General features: G+C 47.7%; 1 non-coding gene and 50 pseudogenes across 1 annotated transcript; all 51 read right to left on the reverse strand.

Annotated features, from left to right (window-relative positions):
- Positions 1-67: 67 nt before the first annotated feature.
- Positions 68-241, reverse strand: LOC143794198 (U2 spliceosomal RNA; annotated as a pseudogene).
- A 198-nt stretch (positions 242-439) lies between these two features.
- Positions 440-591, reverse strand: LOC143795777 (U2 spliceosomal RNA; annotated as a pseudogene).
- A 176-nt stretch (positions 592-767) lies between these two features.
- On the reverse strand, positions 768-941 carry LOC143795033 (U2 spliceosomal RNA; annotated as a pseudogene).
- Positions 942-1,117: 176 nt separating this feature from the next.
- Positions 1,118-1,291, reverse strand: LOC143794468 (U2 spliceosomal RNA; annotated as a pseudogene).
- Positions 1,292-1,466: 175 nt separating this feature from the next.
- Positions 1,467-1,640, reverse strand: LOC143794199 (U2 spliceosomal RNA; annotated as a pseudogene).
- Positions 1,641-1,838: 198 nt separating this feature from the next.
- LOC143796230 (U2 spliceosomal RNA) lies at positions 1,839-1,990 on the reverse strand (annotated as a pseudogene).
- A 176-nt stretch (positions 1,991-2,166) lies between these two features.
- On the reverse strand, positions 2,167-2,340 carry LOC143794793 (U2 spliceosomal RNA; annotated as a pseudogene).
- Positions 2,341-2,516: 176 nt separating this feature from the next.
- On the reverse strand, positions 2,517-2,690 carry LOC143797312 (U2 spliceosomal RNA; annotated as a pseudogene).
- A 176-nt stretch (positions 2,691-2,866) lies between these two features.
- On the reverse strand, positions 2,867-3,040 carry LOC143795627 (U2 spliceosomal RNA; annotated as a pseudogene).
- A 138-nt stretch (positions 3,041-3,178) lies between these two features.
- On the reverse strand, positions 3,179-3,390 carry LOC143794628 (U2 spliceosomal RNA; annotated as a pseudogene).
- A 175-nt stretch (positions 3,391-3,565) lies between these two features.
- On the reverse strand, positions 3,566-3,739 carry LOC143794201 (U2 spliceosomal RNA; annotated as a pseudogene).
- A 198-nt stretch (positions 3,740-3,937) lies between these two features.
- LOC143796231 (U2 spliceosomal RNA) lies at positions 3,938-4,089 on the reverse strand (annotated as a pseudogene).
- A 176-nt stretch (positions 4,090-4,265) lies between these two features.
- On the reverse strand, positions 4,266-4,439 carry LOC143794794 (U2 spliceosomal RNA; annotated as a pseudogene).
- A 176-nt stretch (positions 4,440-4,615) lies between these two features.
- On the reverse strand, positions 4,616-4,789 carry LOC143797313 (U2 spliceosomal RNA; annotated as a pseudogene).
- Positions 4,790-4,965: 176 nt separating this feature from the next.
- On the reverse strand, positions 4,966-5,139 carry LOC143795628 (U2 spliceosomal RNA; annotated as a pseudogene).
- A 138-nt stretch (positions 5,140-5,277) lies between these two features.
- LOC143794629 (U2 spliceosomal RNA) lies at positions 5,278-5,489 on the reverse strand (annotated as a pseudogene).
- A 175-nt stretch (positions 5,490-5,664) lies between these two features.
- Positions 5,665-5,838, reverse strand: LOC143794203 (U2 spliceosomal RNA; annotated as a pseudogene).
- Positions 5,839-6,036: 198 nt separating this feature from the next.
- LOC143795996 (U2 spliceosomal RNA) lies at positions 6,037-6,188 on the reverse strand (annotated as a pseudogene).
- Positions 6,189-6,364: 176 nt separating this feature from the next.
- On the reverse strand, positions 6,365-6,538 carry LOC143794795 (U2 spliceosomal RNA; annotated as a pseudogene).
- A 176-nt stretch (positions 6,539-6,714) lies between these two features.
- Positions 6,715-6,888, reverse strand: LOC143797314 (U2 spliceosomal RNA; annotated as a pseudogene).
- Positions 6,889-7,064: 176 nt separating this feature from the next.
- Positions 7,065-7,238, reverse strand: LOC143795629 (U2 spliceosomal RNA; annotated as a pseudogene).
- Positions 7,239-7,376: 138 nt separating this feature from the next.
- Positions 7,377-7,588, reverse strand: LOC143794630 (U2 spliceosomal RNA; annotated as a pseudogene).
- A 175-nt stretch (positions 7,589-7,763) lies between these two features.
- On the reverse strand, positions 7,764-7,937 carry LOC143795630 (U2 spliceosomal RNA; annotated as a pseudogene).
- A 138-nt stretch (positions 7,938-8,075) lies between these two features.
- On the reverse strand, positions 8,076-8,287 carry LOC143794631 (U2 spliceosomal RNA; annotated as a pseudogene).
- A 163-nt stretch (positions 8,288-8,450) lies between these two features.
- LOC143801577 (U2 spliceosomal RNA) lies at positions 8,451-8,636 on the reverse strand. The gene has a single exon (XR_013220928.1). It is a non-coding gene; the product is annotated as a U2 spliceosomal RNA (small nuclear RNA).
- Positions 8,637-8,811: 175 nt separating this feature from the next.
- Positions 8,812-8,986, reverse strand: LOC143795564 (U2 spliceosomal RNA; annotated as a pseudogene).
- Positions 8,987-9,162: 176 nt separating this feature from the next.
- LOC143797328 (U2 spliceosomal RNA) lies at positions 9,163-9,333 on the reverse strand (annotated as a pseudogene).
- A 176-nt stretch (positions 9,334-9,509) lies between these two features.
- Positions 9,510-9,680, reverse strand: LOC143797365 (U2 spliceosomal RNA; annotated as a pseudogene).
- Positions 9,681-9,856: 176 nt separating this feature from the next.
- LOC143796704 (U2 spliceosomal RNA) lies at positions 9,857-10,030 on the reverse strand (annotated as a pseudogene).
- A 176-nt stretch (positions 10,031-10,206) lies between these two features.
- LOC143795034 (U2 spliceosomal RNA) lies at positions 10,207-10,380 on the reverse strand (annotated as a pseudogene).
- Positions 10,381-10,556: 176 nt separating this feature from the next.
- LOC143795035 (U2 spliceosomal RNA) lies at positions 10,557-10,730 on the reverse strand (annotated as a pseudogene).
- Positions 10,731-10,905: 175 nt separating this feature from the next.
- Positions 10,906-11,079, reverse strand: LOC143801418 (U2 spliceosomal RNA; annotated as a pseudogene).
- Positions 11,080-11,277: 198 nt separating this feature from the next.
- LOC143796198 (U2 spliceosomal RNA) lies at positions 11,278-11,429 on the reverse strand (annotated as a pseudogene).
- A 176-nt stretch (positions 11,430-11,605) lies between these two features.
- LOC143795037 (U2 spliceosomal RNA) lies at positions 11,606-11,779 on the reverse strand (annotated as a pseudogene).
- Positions 11,780-11,955: 176 nt separating this feature from the next.
- Positions 11,956-12,129, reverse strand: LOC143794745 (U2 spliceosomal RNA; annotated as a pseudogene).
- A 175-nt stretch (positions 12,130-12,304) lies between these two features.
- LOC143801591 (U2 spliceosomal RNA) lies at positions 12,305-12,478 on the reverse strand (annotated as a pseudogene).
- Positions 12,479-12,676: 198 nt separating this feature from the next.
- Positions 12,677-12,828, reverse strand: LOC143796232 (U2 spliceosomal RNA; annotated as a pseudogene).
- Positions 12,829-13,004: 176 nt separating this feature from the next.
- Positions 13,005-13,178, reverse strand: LOC143794796 (U2 spliceosomal RNA; annotated as a pseudogene).
- A 176-nt stretch (positions 13,179-13,354) lies between these two features.
- On the reverse strand, positions 13,355-13,528 carry LOC143797161 (U2 spliceosomal RNA; annotated as a pseudogene).
- A 176-nt stretch (positions 13,529-13,704) lies between these two features.
- Positions 13,705-13,878, reverse strand: LOC143795631 (U2 spliceosomal RNA; annotated as a pseudogene).
- A 176-nt stretch (positions 13,879-14,054) lies between these two features.
- Positions 14,055-14,225, reverse strand: LOC143797349 (U2 spliceosomal RNA; annotated as a pseudogene).
- A 176-nt stretch (positions 14,226-14,401) lies between these two features.
- Positions 14,402-14,575, reverse strand: LOC143796705 (U2 spliceosomal RNA; annotated as a pseudogene).
- Positions 14,576-14,751: 176 nt separating this feature from the next.
- Positions 14,752-14,925, reverse strand: LOC143795038 (U2 spliceosomal RNA; annotated as a pseudogene).
- A 176-nt stretch (positions 14,926-15,101) lies between these two features.
- Positions 15,102-15,275, reverse strand: LOC143795039 (U2 spliceosomal RNA; annotated as a pseudogene).
- Positions 15,276-15,450: 175 nt separating this feature from the next.
- On the reverse strand, positions 15,451-15,624 carry LOC143801419 (U2 spliceosomal RNA; annotated as a pseudogene).
- Positions 15,625-15,822: 198 nt separating this feature from the next.
- Positions 15,823-15,974, reverse strand: LOC143796199 (U2 spliceosomal RNA; annotated as a pseudogene).
- Positions 15,975-16,150: 176 nt separating this feature from the next.
- On the reverse strand, positions 16,151-16,324 carry LOC143797285 (U2 spliceosomal RNA; annotated as a pseudogene).
- Positions 16,325-16,500: 176 nt separating this feature from the next.
- LOC143795633 (U2 spliceosomal RNA) lies at positions 16,501-16,674 on the reverse strand (annotated as a pseudogene).
- A 138-nt stretch (positions 16,675-16,812) lies between these two features.
- LOC143794632 (U2 spliceosomal RNA) lies at positions 16,813-17,024 on the reverse strand (annotated as a pseudogene).
- Positions 17,025-17,221: 197 nt separating this feature from the next.
- On the reverse strand, positions 17,222-17,373 carry LOC143801617 (U2 spliceosomal RNA; annotated as a pseudogene).
- A 175-nt stretch (positions 17,374-17,548) lies between these two features.
- Positions 17,549-17,722, reverse strand: LOC143794901 (U2 spliceosomal RNA; annotated as a pseudogene).
- Between the last annotated feature and the right edge of the window lie 154 nt (positions 17,723-17,876).

Raw genomic sequence — 17,876 nt, forward strand, 5'->3', positions numbered from 1 at the left:
GCTCTATCGATGACAGTTCTGCGGTGTGCATGTGTTCAAGCTGTGCGCAACGCGTTTTGAATCTGCATAACCACACCCTCCATCCCCGTGAAGGTTCCGTGCGACTAAGCAAGCTCCATTTCCAGCTCCCTGTTCCAAAAATCCATTTAATATATGGTCCCCAAATAGGGGACGTATCAGATATTAAACTAATAAGAACAGACACTACACTTGATCTTGAGCCATTTGGCCAAGAAGAGATGATCAGAAATGGTTTGCCACTTGGGCCGCACCAAGGCCTACAACCGACACCCACTGTGGAGACGTAGCAAAAGATTGCCGCAGGGAAGACATTTCCAGAAACTCTGGATGCTCTGTCGATGACAGTTCTGCGGTGTGCATGTGTTCAAGCTGTGCGCAACGCGTTTTGAATCTGCATAACCACACCCTTCATCCCCGTGAAGGTTCCGTGTGACAAAGCAAGCTCCATTTCCAGCTCCCTGTTCCAAAAATCAATTTAATGTATGGTCCCCAAATAGGGGACGTATCAGATATTAAACTAATAAGAACAGACACTACGCTTGATCTTGAGCCATTTGGCCGAGAAGAGATGATCAGAAATGGTTTGCCACTTGGGCCGCACCAAGGCCTACAACCGACACCCACTGTGGAGACGTAGCAAAAGATTGCCGCTGGGAAGACATTTCCAGAAACTCTGGATGCTCTGTCGATGACAGTTCTGCGGTGTGCATGTGTTCAAGCTGTGCGCAACGCATTTTGAATCTGCATAACCACACCCTCCATCCCCGTGAAGGTTCCGTGTGACAAAGCAAGCTCCATTTCCAGCTCCCTGTTCCAAAAATCCATTTAATATATGGTCCCCAAATAGGGGACGTATCAGATATTAAACTAATAAGAACAGACACTACGCTTGATCTTGAGCCATTTGGCCGAGAAGAGATGATCAGAAATGGTTTGCCACTTGGGCCGCACCAAGGCCTACAACCGACACCAACTGTGGAGACGTAGCAAAAGATTGCCGCAGGGAAGACATTTCCAGAAACTCTGGATGCTCTGTCGATGACAGTTCTGCGGTGTGCATGTGTTCAAGCTGTGCGCAACGCGTTTTGAATCTGCATAACCACACCCTCCATCCCCGTGAAGGTTCCGTGTGATAAAGCAAGCTCCATTTCCAGCTCCCTGTTCCAAAAATCCATTTAATATATAGTCCCCAAATAGGGGACGTATCAGATATTAAACTAATAAGAACAGACACTACGCTTGATCTTGAGCCATTTGGCCGAGAAGAGATGATCAGAAATGGTTTGCCACTTGGGCCGCACCAAGGCCTACAACCGACATCCACTGTGAGACGTAGCAAAAGATTGCCGCAGGGAAGACATTTCCAGAAACTCTGGATGCTCTATCGATGACAGTTCTGCGGTGTGCATGTGTTCAAGCTGTGCGCAACGCGTTTTGAATCTGCATAACCACACCCTCCATCCCCGTGAAGGTTCCGTGCGACTAAGCAAGCTCCATTTCCAGCTCCCTGTTCCAAAAATCCATTTAATATATGGTCCCCAAATAGGGGACGTATCAGATATTAAACTAATAAGAACAGACACTACACTTGATCTTGAGCCATTTGGCCAAGAAGAGATGATCAGAAATGGTTTGCCACTTGGGCCGCACCAAGGCCTACAACCGACACCCACTGTGGAGACGTAGCAAAAGATTGCCGCAGGGAAGACATTTCCAGAAACTCTGGATGCTCTGTCGATGACAGTTCTGCGGTGTGCATGTGTTCAAGCTGTGCGCAACGCGTTTTGAATCTGCATAACCACACCCTTCATCCCCGTGAAGGTTCCGTGTGACAAAGCAAGCTCCATTTCCAGCTCCCTGTTCCAAAAATCCATTTAATGTATGGTCCCCAAATAGGGGACGTATCAGATATTAAACTAATAAGAACAGACACTACGCTTGATCTTGAGCCATTTGGCCGAGAAGAAATGATCAGAAATGGTTTGCCACTTGGGCCGCACCAAGGCCTACAACCGACATCCACTGTGGAGACGTAGCAAAAGATTGCCGCAGGGAAGACATTTCCAGAAACTCTGGATGCTCTGTCGATGACAGTTCTGCGGTGTGCATGTGTTCAAGCTGTGCGCAACGCGTTTTGAATCTGCATAACCACACCCTCCATCCCCGTGAAGGTTCCGTGTGACAAAGCAAGCTCCATTTCCAGCTCCCAGTTCCAAAAATCCATTTAATATATGGTCCCCAAATAGGGGACGTATCAGATATTAAACTAATAAGAACAGACACTACGCTTGATCTTGAGCCATTTGGCCGAGAAGAGATGATCAGAAATGGTTTGCCACTTGGGCCGCACCAAGGCCTACAACCGACACCCACTGTGGAGACGTAGCAAAAGATTGCCGCAGGAAAGACATTTCCAGAAACTCTGGATGCTCTATCGATGACAGTTCTGCGGTGTGCATGTGTTCAAGCTGTGCACAATGCGTTTTGAATCTGCATAACCACACCCTCCATCCCCGTGAAGGTTCCGTGTGACAAAGCAAGCTCCATTTCCAGCTCCCTGTTCCAAAAATCCATTTAATATATGGTCCCCAAATAAGGGACGTATCAGATATTAAACTAATAAGAACAGACACTGCGCTTCATCTTGAGCCATTTGGCCGAGAAGAGATGATCAAAAATGGTTTGCCACTTGGGCCGCACCAAGGCCTACAACCGACACCCACTGTGGAGACGTAGCAAAAGATTGCCGCAGGGAAGACATTTCCAGAAACTCTGGATGCTCTGTCGATGACAGTTCTGCGGTGTGCATGTGTTCAAGCTGTGCGCAATGCGTTTTGAATCTGCATAACCACACCCTCCATCCCCGTGAAGGTTCCGTGTGACAAAGCAAGCTCCATTTCCAGCTCCCTGTTCCAAAAATCCATTTAATATATGGTCCCCAAATAGGGGACGTATCAGATATTAAACTAATAAGAACAGACACTACGCTTGATCTTGAGCCATTTGGCCAAGAAGAGATGATCAGAAATGGTTTGCCACTTGGGCCGCAAAAAGGCCTACAACCGACACCCACTGTGGAGACGTAGCAAAAGATTGCCGCAGGGAAGACATTTCCAGAAACTCTGGATGATCTGTCGATGACAGTTCTGCGGTGTGCATGTGTTCAAGCTGTGTGAAACGCGTTTTGAATCTGCATAACCACACCCTCCACCCCCGTGATGGTTCCGTGCGACAAAGCAAGCTCCATTTCCAGCTCCCTGTTCCAAAAATCCATTTAATATATGGTCCCCAAATAGGGGACGTATCAGATATTAAACTAATAAGAACAGACACTACGCTTGATCTTGAGCCATTTGGCCGAGAAGAGATGATCAGAAATGGTTTGCCACTTGGGCCGCACCAAGGCCTATAACCGACATCCACTGTGAGACGTAGCAAAAGATTGCCGCAGGGAAGACATTTCCAGAAACTCTGGATGCTCTATCGATGACAGTTCTGCGGTGTGCATGTGTTCAAGCTGTGCGCAACGCGTTTTGAATCTGCATAACCACACCCTCCATCCCCGTGAAGGTTCCGTGCGACTAAGCAAGCTCCATTTCCAGCTCCCTGTTCCAAAAATCCATTTAATATATGGTCCCCAAATAGGGGACGTATCAGATATTAAACTAATAAGAACAGACACTACACTTGATCTTGAGCCATTTGGCCAAGAAGAGATGATCAGAAATGGTTTGCCACTTGGGCCGCACCAAGGCCTACAACCGACACCCACTGTGGAGACGTAGCAAAAGATTGCCGCAGGGAAGACATTTCCAGAAACTCTGGATGCTCTGTCGATGACAGTTCTGCGGTGTGCATGTGTTCAAGCTGTGCGCAACGCGTTTTGAATCTGCATAACCACACCCTTCATCCCCGTGAAGGTTCCGTGTGACAAAGCAAGCTCCATTTCCAGCTCCCTGTTCCAAAAATCCATTTAATGTATGGTCCCCAAATAGGGGACGTATCAGATATTAAACTAATAAGAACAGACACTACGCTTGATCTTGAGCCATTTGGCCGAGAAGAAATGATCAGAAATGGTTTGCCACTTGGGCCGCACCAAGGCCTACAACCGACATCCACTGTGGAGACGTAGCAAAAGATTGCCGCAGGGAAGACATTTCCAGAAACTCTGGATGCTCTGTCGATGACAGTTCTGCGGTGTGCATGTGTTCAAGCTGTGCGCAACGCGTTTTGAATCTGCATAACCACACCCTCCATCCCCGTGAAGGTTCCGTGTGACAAAGCAAGCTCCATTTCCAGCTCCCAGTTCCAAAAATCCATTTAATATATGGTCCCCAAATAGGGGACGTATCAGATATTAAACTAATAAGAACAGACACTACGCTTGATCTTGAGCCATTTGGCCGAGAAGAGATGATCAGAAATGGTTTGCCACTTGGGCCGCACCAAGGCCTACAACCGACACCCACTGTGGAGACGTAGCAAAAGATTGCCGCAGGAAAGACATTTCCAGAAACTCTGGATGCTCTATCGATGACAGTTCTGCGGTGTGCATGTGTTCAAGCTGTGCACAATGCGTTTTGAATCTGCATAACCACACCCTCCATCCCCGTGAAGGTTCCGTGTGACAAAGCAAGCTCCATTTCCAGCTCCCTGTTCCAAAAATCCATTTAATATATGGTCCCCAAATAAGGGACGTATCAGATATTAAACTAATAAGAACAGACACTGCGCTTCATCTTGAGCCATTTGGCCGAGAAGAGATGATCAAAAATGGTTTGCCACTTGGGCCGCACCAAGGCCTACAACCGACACCCACTGTGGAGACGTAGCAAAAGATTGCCGCAGGGAAGACATTTCCAGAAACTCTGGATGCTCTGTCGATGACAGTTCTGCGGTGTGCATGTGTTCAAGCTGTGCGCAATGCGTTTTGAATCTGCATAACCACACCCTCCATCCCCGTGAAGGTTCCGTGTGACAAAGCAAGCTCCATTTCCAGCTCCCTGTTCCAAAAATCCATTTAATATATGGTCCCCAAATAGGGGACGTATCAGATATTAAACTAATAAGAACAGACACTACGCTTGATCTTGAGCCATTTGGCCAAGAAGAGATGATCAGAAATGGTTTGCCACTTGGGCCGCAAAAAGGCCTACAACCGACACCCACTGTGGAGACGTAGCAAAAGATTGCCGCAGGGAAGACATTTCCAGAAACTCTGGATGATCTGTCGATGACAGTTCTGCGGTGTGCATGTGTTCAAGCTGTGTGAAACGCGTTTTGAATCTGCATAACCACACCCTCCACCCCCGTGATGGTTCCGTGCGACAAAGCAAGCTCCATTTCCAGCTCCCTGTTCCAAAAATCCATTTAATATATGGTCCCCAAATAGGGGACGTATCAGATATTAAACTAATAAGAACAGACACTACGCTTGATCTTGAGCCATTTGGCCGAGAAGAGATGATCAGAAATGGTTTGCCACTTGGGCCGCACCAAGGCCTATAACCGACATCCACTGTGAGACGTAGCAAAAGATTGCCGCAGGGAAGACATTTCCAGAAACTCTGGATGCTCTATCGATGACAGTTCTGCGGTGTGCATGTGTTCAAGCTGTGCGCAACGCGTTTTGAATCTGCATAACCACACCCTCCATCCCCGTGAAGGTTCCGTGCGACTAAGCAAGCTCCATTTCCAGCTCCCTGTTCCAAAAATCCATTTAATATATGGTCCCCAAATAGGGGACGTATCAGATATTAAACTAATAAGAACAGACACTACACTTGATCTTGAGCCATTTGGCCAAGAAGAGATGATCAGAAATGGTTTGCCACTTGGGCCGCACCAAGGCCTACAACCGACACCCACTGTGGAGACGTAGCAAAAGATTGCCGCAGGGAAGACATTTCCAGAAACTCTGGATGCTCTGTCGATGACAGTTCTGCGGTGTGCATGTGTTCAAGCTGTGCGCAACGCGTTTTGAATCTGCATAACCACACCCTTCATCCCCGTGAAGGTTCCGTGTGACAAAGCAAGCTCCATTTCCAGCTCCCTGTTCCAAAAATCAATTTAATGTATGGTCCCCAAATAGGGGACGTATCAGATATTAAACTAATAAGAACAGACACTACGCTTGATCTTGAGCCATTTGGCCGAGAAGAAATGATCAGAAATGGTTTGCCACTTGGGCCGCACCAAGGCCTACAACCGACATCCACTGTGGAGACGTAGCAAAAGATTGCCGCAGGGAAGACATTTCCAGAAACTCTGGATGCTCTGTCGATGACAGTTCTGCGGTGTGCATGTGTTCAAGCTGTGCGCAACGCGTTTTGAATCTGCATAACCACACCCTCCATCCCCGTGAAGGTTCCGTGTGACAAAGCAAGCTCCATTTCCAGCTCCCAGTTCCAAAAATCCATTTAATATATGGTCCCCAAATAGGGGACGTATCAGATATTAAACTAATAAGAACAGACACTACGCTTGATCTTGAGCCATTTGGCCGAGAAGAGATGATCAGAAATGGTTTGCCACTTGGGCCGCACCAAGGCCTACAACCGACACCCACTGTGGAGACGTAGCAAAAGATTGCCGCAGGAAAGACATTTCCAGAAACTCTGGATGCTCTATCGATGACAGTTCTGCGGTGTGCATGTGTTCAAGCTGTGCACAATGCGTTTTGAATCTGCATAACCACACCCTCCATCCCCGTGAAGGTTCCGTGTGACAAAGCAAGCTCCATTTCCAGCTCCCTGTTCCAAAAATCCATTTAATATATGGTCCCCAAATAAGGGACGTATCAGATATTAAACTAATAAGAACAGACACTGCGCTTCATCTTGAGCCATTTGGCCGAGAAGAGATGATCAAAAATGGTTTGCCACTTGGGCCGCACCAAGGCCTACAACCGACACCCACTGTGGAGACGTAGCAAAAGATTGCCGCAGGGAAGACATTTCCAGAAACTCTGGATGCTCTGTCGATGACAGTTCTGCGGTGTGCATGTGTTCAAGCTGTGCGCAATGCGTTTTGAATCTGCATAACCACACCCTCCATCCCCGTGAAGGTTCCGTGTGACAAAGCAAGCTCCATTTCCAGCTCCCTGTTCCAAAAATCCATTTAATATATGGTCCCCAAATAGGGGACGTATCAGATATTAAACTAATAAGAACAGACACTACGCTTGATCTTGAGCCATTTGGCCAAGAAGAGATGATCAGAAATGGTTTGCCACTTGGGCCGCAAAAAGGCCTACAACCGACACCCACTGTGGAGACGTAGCAAAAGATTGCCGCAGGGAAGACATTTCCAGAAACTCTGGATGATCTGTCGATGACAGTTCTGCGGTGTGCATGTGTTCAAGCTGTGTGAAACGCGTTTTGAATCTGCATAACCACACCCTCCACCCCCGTGATGGTTCCGTGCGACAAAGCAAGCTCCATTTCCAGCTCCCTGTTCCAAAAATCCATTTAATATATGGTCCCCAAATAGGGGACGTATCAGATATTAAACTAATAAGAACAGACACTACGCTTGATCTTGAGCCATTTGGCCGAGAAGAGATGATCAGAAATGGTTTGCCACTTGGGCCGCACCAAGGCCTATAACCGACATCCACTGTGAGACGTAGCAAAAGATTGCCGCAGGGAAGACATTTCCAGAAACTCTGGATGATCTGTCGATGACAGTTCTGCGGTGTGCATGTGTTCAAGCTGTGTGAAACGCGTTTTGAATCTGCATAACCACACCCTCCATCCCCGTGAAGGTTCCGTGTGACAAAGCAAGCTCCATTTCCAGCTCCCTGTTCCAAAAATCCATTTAATATATGGTCCCCAAATAGGGGACGTATCAGATATTAAACTAATAAGAACAGACACTACGCTTGATCTTGAGCCATTTGGCCAAGAAGAGATGATCAGAAATGGTTTGCCACTTGGGCCGCAAAAAGGCCTACAACCGACACCCACTGTGGAGACGTAGCAAAAGATTGCCGCAGGGAAGACATTTCCAGAAACTCTGGATGATCTGTCGATGACAGTTCTGCGGTGTGCATGTGTTCAAGCTGTGTGAAACGCGTTTTGAATCTGCATAACCACACCCTCCACCCCCGTGATGGTTCCGTGCGACAAAGCAAGCTCCATTTCCAGCTCCCTGTTCCAAAAATCCATTTAATATATGGTCCCCAAATAGGGGACGTATCAGATATTAAACTAATAAGAACAGACACTACGCTTGATCTTGAGCCATTTGGCCGAGAAGAGATGATCAGAAATGGTTTGCCACTTGGGCCGCACCAAGGCCTATAACCGACATCCACTGTGAGACGTAGCAAAAGATTGCCGCAGGGAAGACATTTCCAGAAACTCTGGATGCTCTATCGATGACAGTTCTGCGGTGTGCATGTGTTCAAGCTGTGCGCAACGCGTTTTGAATCTGCATAACCACACCCTCCATCCCCATGAAGGTTCCGTGCGACAAAGCAAGCTCCATTTCCAGCTGCCTGTTCCAAAAATCCATTTAATATATGGTCCCCAAATAGGGGACGTATCAGATATTAAACTAATAAGAACAGACACTACACTTGATCTTGAGCCATTTGGCCGAGAAGAGATGATCAGAAATGGTTTGCCACTTGGGCCGCACCAAGGCCTACAACCGACACCCACTGTGGAGACGTAGCAAAAGATTGCCGCAGGGAAGACATTTCCAGAAACTCTGGATGATCTGTCGATGACAGTTCTGCGGTGTGCATGTGTTCAAGCTGTGCGCAACGCGTTTTGAATCTGCATAACCACACCCTCCACCCCCGTGATGGTTCCGTGCGACAAAGCAAGCTCCATTTCCAGCTCCCTGTTCCAAAAATCCATTTAATATATGGTCCCCAAATAGGGGACGTATCAGATATTAAACTAATAAGAACAGACACTACGCTTGATCTTGAGCCATTTGGCCGAGAAGAGATGATCAGAAATGATTTGCCACTTGGGCCGCACCAAGGCCTACAACCGACACCCACTGTGGAGACGTAGCAAAAGATTGCCGCAGGGAAGACATTTCCAGAAACTCTGGATGCTCTGTCGATGACAGTTCTGCGGTGTGCATGTGTTCAAGCTGTGCGCAACACGTTTTAAATCTGCATAACCACACCCTCCATCCCCGTGAAGGTTCCGTGTGACAAAGCAAGCTCCATTTCCAGCTCCCTGTTCCAAAAATCCATTTAATATATGGTCCCCAAATAGGGGACGTATCAGATATTAAACTAAGAACAGACACTACGCTTGATCTTGAGCCATTTGGCCGAGAAGAGATGATCAGAAATGGTTTGCCACTTGGGCCGCACCAAGGCCTACAACCGACACCCACTGTGGAGACGTAGCAAAAGATTGCCGCAGGGAAGACATTTCCAGAAACTCTGGATGCTCTGTCGATGACAGTTCTGCGGTGTGCATGTGTTCAAGCTGTGCGCAACGCGTTTTGAATCTGCATAACCACACCCTCCATCCCCGTGAAGGTTCCGTGTGACAAAGCAAGCTCCATTTCCAGCTCCCTGTTCCAAAAATCCATGTAATATATGGTCCCCAAATAGGGGACATATCAGATGTTAAACTAATAACAGACACTACGCTTGATCTTGATCCATTTGGCCGAGAAGAGATGATCAGAAATGGTTTGCCACTTGGGCCGCACCAAGGCCTACAACCGACACCCACTGTTAAGACGTAGCAAAAGATTGCCGCAGGGAAGACATTTCCAGAAACTCTGGATGCTCTGTCGATGACAGTTCTGCGGTGTGCATGTGTTCAAGCTGTGCGCAACGCGTTTTGAATCTGCATAACCACACCCTCCATCCCCGTGAAGGTTCCGTGTGACAAAGCAAGCTCCATTTCCAGCTCCCTGTTCCAAAAATCCATTTAATATATGGTCCCCAAATAGGGGACGTAACAGATATTAAACTAATAAGAACAGACACTACGCTTGATCTTGAGCCATTTGGCCGAGAAGAGATGATCAGAAATGGTTTGCCACTTGGGCCGCACCAAGGCCTACAACCGACACCCACTGTGGAGACGTAGCAAAAGATTGCCGCAGGGAAGACATTTCCAGAAACTCTGGATGCTCTGTCGACGACAGTTCTGCGGTGTGCATGTGTTCAAGCTGTGCGCAACGCGTTTTGAATCTGCATAACCACACCCTCCATCCCCGTGAAGGTTCCGTGTGACAAAGCAAGCTCCATTTCCAGCTCCCTGTTCCAAAAATCCATTTAATATATGGTCCCCAAATAGGGGACGTATCAGATATTAAACTAATAAGAACAGACACTACGCTTGATCTTGAGCCATTTGGCCGAGAAGAGATGATCAGAAATGGTTTGCCACTTGGGCCGCACCAAGGCCTACAACCGACACCCACTGTGGAGACGTAGCAAAAGATTGCCGCAGGGAAGACATTTCCAGAAACTCTGGATGCTCTGTCGATGACAGTTCTGCGGTGTGCATGTGTTCAAGCTGTGTGCAACGCATTTTGAATCTGCATAACCACACCCTCCATCCCCGTGAAGGTTCCGTGTGACAAAGCAAGCTCCATTTCCAGCTCCCTGTTCCAAAAATCCATTTAATATATGGTCCCCAAATAGGGGACGTATCAGATATTAAACTAATAAGAACAGACACTACGCTTGATCTTGAGCCATTTGGCCGAGAAGAGATGATCAGAAATGGTTTGCCACTTGGGCCGCACCAAGGCCTACAACCGACATCCACTGTGAGACATAGCAAAAGATTGCCGCAGGGAAGACATTTCCAGAAACTCTGGATGCTCTATCGATGACAGTTCTGCGGTGTGCATGTGTTCAAGCTGTGCGCAACGCGTTTTGAATCTGCATAACCACACCCTCCATCCCTGTGAAGGTTCCGTGCGACAAAGCAAGCTCCATTTCCAGCTCCCTGTTCCAAAAATCCATTTAATATATGGTCCCCAAATAGGGGACGTATCAGATATTAAACTAATAAGAACAGACACTACACTTGATCTTGAGCCATTTGGCCGAGAAGAGATGATCAGAAATGGTTTGCCACTTGGGCCGCACCAAGGCCTACAACCGACACCCACTGTGGAGACGTAGCAAAAGAGTGCCGCAGGGAAGACATTTCCAGAAACTCTGGATGCTCTGTCGATGACAGTTCTGCGGTGTGCATGTGTTCAAGCTGTGCGCAACGCGTTTTGAATCTGCATAACCACACCCTTCATCCCCGTGAAGGTTCCATGTGACAAAGCAAGCTCCATTTCCAGCTCCCTGTTCCAAAAATCCATTTAATGTATGGTCCCCAAATAGGGGACGTATCAGATATTAAACTAATAAGAACAGACACTACGCTTGATCTTGAGCCATTTGGCCGAGAAGAGATGATCAGAAATGGTTTGCCACTTGGGCCGCACCAAGGCCTACAACCGACACCCACTGTGGAGACGTAGCAAAAGATTGCCGCTGGGAAGACATTTCCAGAAACTCTGGATGCTCTGTCGATGACAGTTCTGCGGTGTGCATGTGTTCAAGCTGTGCGCAACGCATTTTGAATCTGCATAACCACACCCTCCATCCCCGTGAAGGTTCCGTGTGACAAAGCAAGCTCCATTTCCAGCTCCCTGTTCCAAAAATCCATTTAATATATGGTCCCCAAATAGGGGACGTATCAGATATTAAACTAATAAGAACAGACACTACGCTTGATCTTGAGCCATTTGGCCGAGAAGAGATGATCAGAAATGGTTTGCCACTTGGGCCGCACCAAGGCCTACAACCGACACCAACTGTGGAGACGTAGCAAAAGATTGCCGCAGGGAAGACATTTCCAGAAACTCTGGATGCTCTGTCGATGACAGTTCTGCGGTGTGCATGTGTTCAAGCTGTGCGCAACGCGTTTTGAATCTGCATAACCACACCCTCCATCCCCGTGAAGGTTCCGTGTGATAAAGCAAGCTCCATTTCCAGCTCCCTGTTCCAAAAATCCATTTAATATATGGTCCCCAAATAGGGGACGTATCAGATATTAAACTAATAAGAACAGACACTACGCTTGATCTTGAGCCATTTGGCCGAGAAGAGATGATCAGAAATGGTTTGCCACTTGGGCCGCACCAAGGCCTACAACCGACATCCACTGTGAGACGTAGCAAAAGATTGCCGCAGGGAAGACATTTCCAGAAACTCTGGATGCTCTATCGATGACAGTTCTGCGGTGTGCATGTGTTCAAGCTGTGCGCAACGCGTTTTGAATCTGCATAACCACACCCTCCATCCCCGTGAAGGTTCCGTGCGACAAAGCAAGCTCCATTTCCAGCTCCCTGTTCCAAAAATCCATTTAATATATGGTCCCCAAATAGGGGACGTATCAGATATTAAACTAATAAGAACAGACACTACACTTGATCTTGAGCCATTTGGCCAAGAAGAGATGATCAGAAATGGTTTGCCACTTGGGCCGCACCAAGGCCTACAACCGACACCCACTGTGGAGACGTAGCAAAAGATTGCCGCAGGGAAGACATTTCCAGAAACTCTGGATGCTCTGTCGATGACAGTTCTGCGGTGTGCATGTGTTCAAGCTGTGCGCAACGCGTTTTGAATCTGCATAACCACACCCTTCATCCCCGTGAAGGTTCCGTGTGACAAAGCAAGCTCCATTTCCAGCTCCCTGTTCCAAAAATCCATTTAATGTATGGTCCCCAAATAGGGGACGTATCAGATATTAAACTAATAAGAACAGACACTACGCTTGATCTTGAGCCATTTGGCCGAGAAGAAATGATCAGAAATGGTTTGCCACTTGGGCCGCACCAAGGCCTACAACCGACATCCACTGTGGAGACGTAGCAAAAGATTGCCGCAGGGAAGACATTTCCAGAAACTCTGGATGCTCTGTCGATGACAGTTCTGCGGTGTGCATGTGTTCAAGCTGTGCGCAACGCGTTTTGAATCTGCATAACCACACCCTCCATCCCCGTGAAGGTTCCGTGTGACAAAGCAAGCTCCATTTCCAGCTCCCAGTTCCAAAAATCCATTTAATATATGGTCCCCAAATAGGGGACGTATCAGATATTAAACTAATAAGAACAGACACTACGCTTGATCTTGAGCCATTTGGCCGAGAAGAGATGATCAGAAATGGTTTGCCACTTGGGCCGCACCCAGGCCTACAACCGACACCCACTGTGGAGACGTAGCAAAAGATTGCCGCAGGAAAGACATTTCCAGAAACTCTGGATGCTCTATCGATGACAGTTCTGCGGTGTGCATGTGTTCAAGCTGTGCACAATGCGTTTTGAATCTGCATAACCACACCCTCCATCCCCGTGAAGGTTCCGTGTGACAAAGCAAGCTCCATTTCCAGCTCCCTGTTCCAAAAATCCATTTAATATATGGTCCCCAAATAAGGGACGTATCAGATATTAAACTAATAAGAACAGACACTACGCTTCATCTTGAGCCATTTGGCCGAGAAGAGATGATCAAAAATGGTTTGCCACTTGGGCCGCACCAAGGCCTACAACCGACACCCACTGTGGAGACGTAGCAAAAGATTGCCGCAGGGAAGACATTTCCAGAAACTCTGGATGCTCTGTCGATGACAGTTCTGCGGTGTGCATGTGTTCAAGCTGTGCGCAATGCGTTTTGAATCTGCATAACCACACCCTCCATCCCCGTGAAGGTTCCGTGTGACAAAGCAAGCTCCATTTCCAGCTCCCTGTTCCAAAAATCCATTTAATATATGGTCCCCAAATAGGGGACGTATCAGATATTAAACTAATAAGAACAGACACTACGCTTGATCTTGAGCCATTTGGCCAAGAAGAGATGATCAGAAATGGTTTGCCACTTGGGCCGCACCAAGGCCTACAACCGACACCCACTGTGGAGACGTAGCAAAAGATTGCCGCAGGGAAGACATTTCCAGAAACTCTGGATGCTCTGTCGATGACAGTTCTGCGGTGTGCATGTGTTCAAGCTGTGCGCAACGCGTTTTGAATCTGCATAACCACACCCTCCATCCCCGTGAAGGTTCCGTGTGACAAAGCAAGCTCCATTTCCAGCTCCCTGTTCCAAAAATCCATGTAATATATGGTCCCCAAATAGGGGACATATCAGATATTAAACTAATAACAGACACTACGCTTGATCTTGATCCATTTGGCCGAGAAGAGATGATCAGAAATGGTTTGCCACTTGGGCCGCACCAAGGCCTACAACCGACACCCACTGTTAAGACGTAGCAAAAGATTGCCGCAGGGAAGACATTTCCAGAAACTCTGGATGCTCTGTCGATGACAGTTCTGCGGTGTGCATGTGTTCAAGCTGTGCGCAACGCGTTTTGAATCTGCATAACCACACCCTCCATCCCCGTGAAGGTTCCGTGTGACAAAGCAAGCTCCATTTCCAGCTCCCTGTTCCAAAAATCCATTTAATATATGGTCCCCAAATAGGGGACGTAACAGATATTAAACTAATAAGAACAGACACTACGCTTGATCTTGAGCCATTTGGCCGAGAAGAGATGATCAGAAATGGTTTGCCACTTGGGCCGCACCAAGGCCTACAACCGACACCCACTGTGGAGACGTAGCAAAAGATTGCCGCAGGGAAGACATTTCCAGAAACTCTGGATGCTCTGTCGACGACAGTTCTGCGGTGTGCATGTGTTCAAGCTGTGCGCAACGCGTTTTGAATCTGCATAACCACACCCTCCATCCCCGTGAAGGTTCCGTGTGACAAAGCAAGCTCCATTTCCAGCTCCCTGTTCCAAAAATCCATTTAATATATGGTCCCCAAATAGGGGACGTATCAGATATTAAACTAATAAGAACAGACACTACGCTTGATCTTGAGCCATTTGGCCGAGAAGAGATGATCAGAAATGGTTTGCCACTTGGGCCGCACCAAGGCCTACAACCGACACCCACTGTGGAGACGTAGCAAAAGATTGCCGCAGGGAAGACATTTCCAGAAACTCTGGATGCTCTGTCGATGACAGTTCTGCGGTGTGCATGTGTTCAAGCTGTGTGCAACGCATTTTGAATCTGCATAACCACACCCTCCATCCCCGTGAAGGTTCCGTGTGACAAAGCAAGCTCCATTTCCAGCTCCCTGTTCCAAAAATCCATTTAATATATGGTCCCCAAATAGGGGACGTATCAGATATTAAACTAATAAGAACAGACACTACGCTTGATCTTGAGCCATTTGGCCGAGAAGAGATGATCAGAAATGGTTTGCCACTTGGGCCGCACCAAGGCCTACAACCGACATCCACTGTGAGACGTAGCAAAAGATTGCCGCAGGGAAGACATTTCCAGAAACTCTGGATGCTCTATCGATGACAGTTCTGCGGTGTGCATGTGTTCAAGCTGTGCGCAACGCGTTTTGAATCTGCATAACCACACCCTCCATCCCTGTGAAGGTTCCGTGCGACAAAGCAAGCTCCATTTCCAGCTCCCTGTTCCAAAAATCCATTTAATATATGGTCCCCAAATAGGGGACGTATCAGATATTAAACTAATAAGAACAGACACTACACTTGATCTTGAGCCATTTGGCCGAGAAGAGATGATCAGAAATGGTTTGCCACTTGGGCCGCACCAAGGCCTACAACCGACACCCACTGTGGAGACGTAGCAAAAGAGTGCCGCAGGGAAGACATTTCCAGAAACTCTGGATGCTCTGTCGATGACAGTTCTGCGGTGTGCATGTGTTCAAGCTGTGCGCAACGCGTTTTGAATCTGCATAACCACACCCTTCATCCCCGTGAAGGTTCCATGTGACAAAGCAAGCTCCATTTCCAGCTCCCTGTTCCAAAAATCCATTTAATGTATGGTCCCCAAATAGGGGACGTATCAGATATTAAACTAATAAGAACAGACACTACGCTTGATCTTGAGCCATTTGGCCGAGAAGAGATGATCAGAAATGGTTTGCCACTTGGGCCGCACCCAGGCCTACAACCGACACCCACTGTGGAGACGTAGCAAAAGATTGCCGCAGGAAAGACATTTCCAGAAACTCTGGATGCTCTATCGATGACAGTTCTGCGGTGTGCATGTGTTCAAGCTGTGCACAATGCGTTTTGAATCTGCATAACCACACCCTCCATCCCCGTGAAGGTTCCGTGTGACAAAGCAAGCTCCATTTCCAGCTCCCTGTTCCAAAAATCCATTTAATATATGGTCCCCAAATAAGGGACGTATCAGATATTAAACTAATAAGAACAGACACTACGCTTCATCTTGAGCCATTTGGCCGAGATGAGATGATCAAAAATGGTTTGCCACTTGGGCCGCACCAAGGCCTACAACCGACACCCACTGTGGAGACGTAGCAAAAGATTGCCGCAGGGAAGACATTTCCAGAAACTCTGGATGCTCTGTCGATGACAGTTCTGCGGTGTGCATGTGTTCAAGCTGTGCGCAATGCGTTTTGAATCTGCATAACCACACCCTCCATCCCCGTGAAGGTTCCGTGTGACAAAGCAAGCTCCATTTCCAGCTCCCTGTTCCAAAAATCCATTTAATATATGGTCCCCAAATAGGGGACGTATCAGATATTAAACTAATAAGAACAGACACTACGCTTGATCTTGAGCCATTTGGCCAAGAAGAGATGATCAGAAATGGTTTGCCACTTGGGCCGCAAAAAGGCCTACAACCGACACCCACTGTGGAGACGTAGCAAAAGATTGCCGCAGGGAAGACATTTCCAGAAACTCTGGATGATCTGTCGATGACAGTTCTGCGGTGTGCATGTGTTCAAGCTGTGTGAAACGCGTTTTGAATCTGCATAACCACACCCTCCACCCCCGTGATGGTTCCGTGCGACAAAGCAAGCTCCATTTCCAGCTCCCTGTTCCAAAAATCCATTTAATATATGGTCCCCAAATAGGGGACGTATCAGATATTAAACTAATAAGAACAGACACTACGCTTGATCTTGAGCCATTTGGCCGAGAAGAGATGATCAGAAATGGTTTGCCACTTGGGCCGCACCAAGGCCTACAACCGACATCCACTGTGAGACGTAGCAAAAGATTGCCGCAGGGAAGACATTTCCAGAAACTCTGGATGCTCTATCGATGACAGTTCTGCGGTGTGCATGTGTTCAAGCTGTGCGCAACGCGTTTTGAATCTGCATAACCACACCCTCCATCCCCGTGAAGGTTCCGTGCGACAAAGCAAGCTCCATTTCCAGCTGCCTGTTCCAAAAATCCATTTAATATATGGTCCCCAAATAGGGGACGTATCAGATATTAAACTAATAAGAACAGACACTACACTTGATCTTGAGCCATTTGGCCGAGAAGAGATGATCAGAAATGGTTTGCCACTTGGGCCGCACCAAGGCCTACAACCGACACCCACTGTGGAGACGTAGCAAAAGATTGCCGCAGGGAAGACATTTCCAGAAACTCTGGATGATCTGTCGATGACAGTTCTGCGGTGTGCATGTGTTCAAGCTGTGCGCAACGCGTTTTGAATCTGCATAACCACACCCTCCACCCCGTGATGGTTCCGTGCGACAAAGCAAGCTCCATTTCCAGCTCCCTGTTCCAAAAATCCATTTAATATATGGTCCCCAAATAGGGGACGTATCAGATATTAAACTAATAAGAACAGACACTACGCTTGATCTTGAGCCATTTGGCCGAGAAGAGATGATCAGAAATGATTTGCCACTTGGGCCGCACCAAGGCCTACAACCGACACCCACTGTGGAGACGTAGCAAAAGATTGCCGCAGGGAAGACATTTCCAGAAACTCTGGATGCTCTGTCGATGACAGTTCTGCGGTGTGCATGTGTTCAAGCTGTG

The sequence above is a fragment of the Ranitomeya variabilis genome, chromosome 1 (genome assembly GCF_051348905.1).
Source record: "Ranitomeya variabilis isolate aRanVar5 chromosome 1, aRanVar5.hap1, whole genome shotgun sequence".
Taxonomy (NCBI): Eukaryota; Metazoa; Chordata; class Amphibia; order Anura; family Dendrobatidae; genus Ranitomeya; species Ranitomeya variabilis.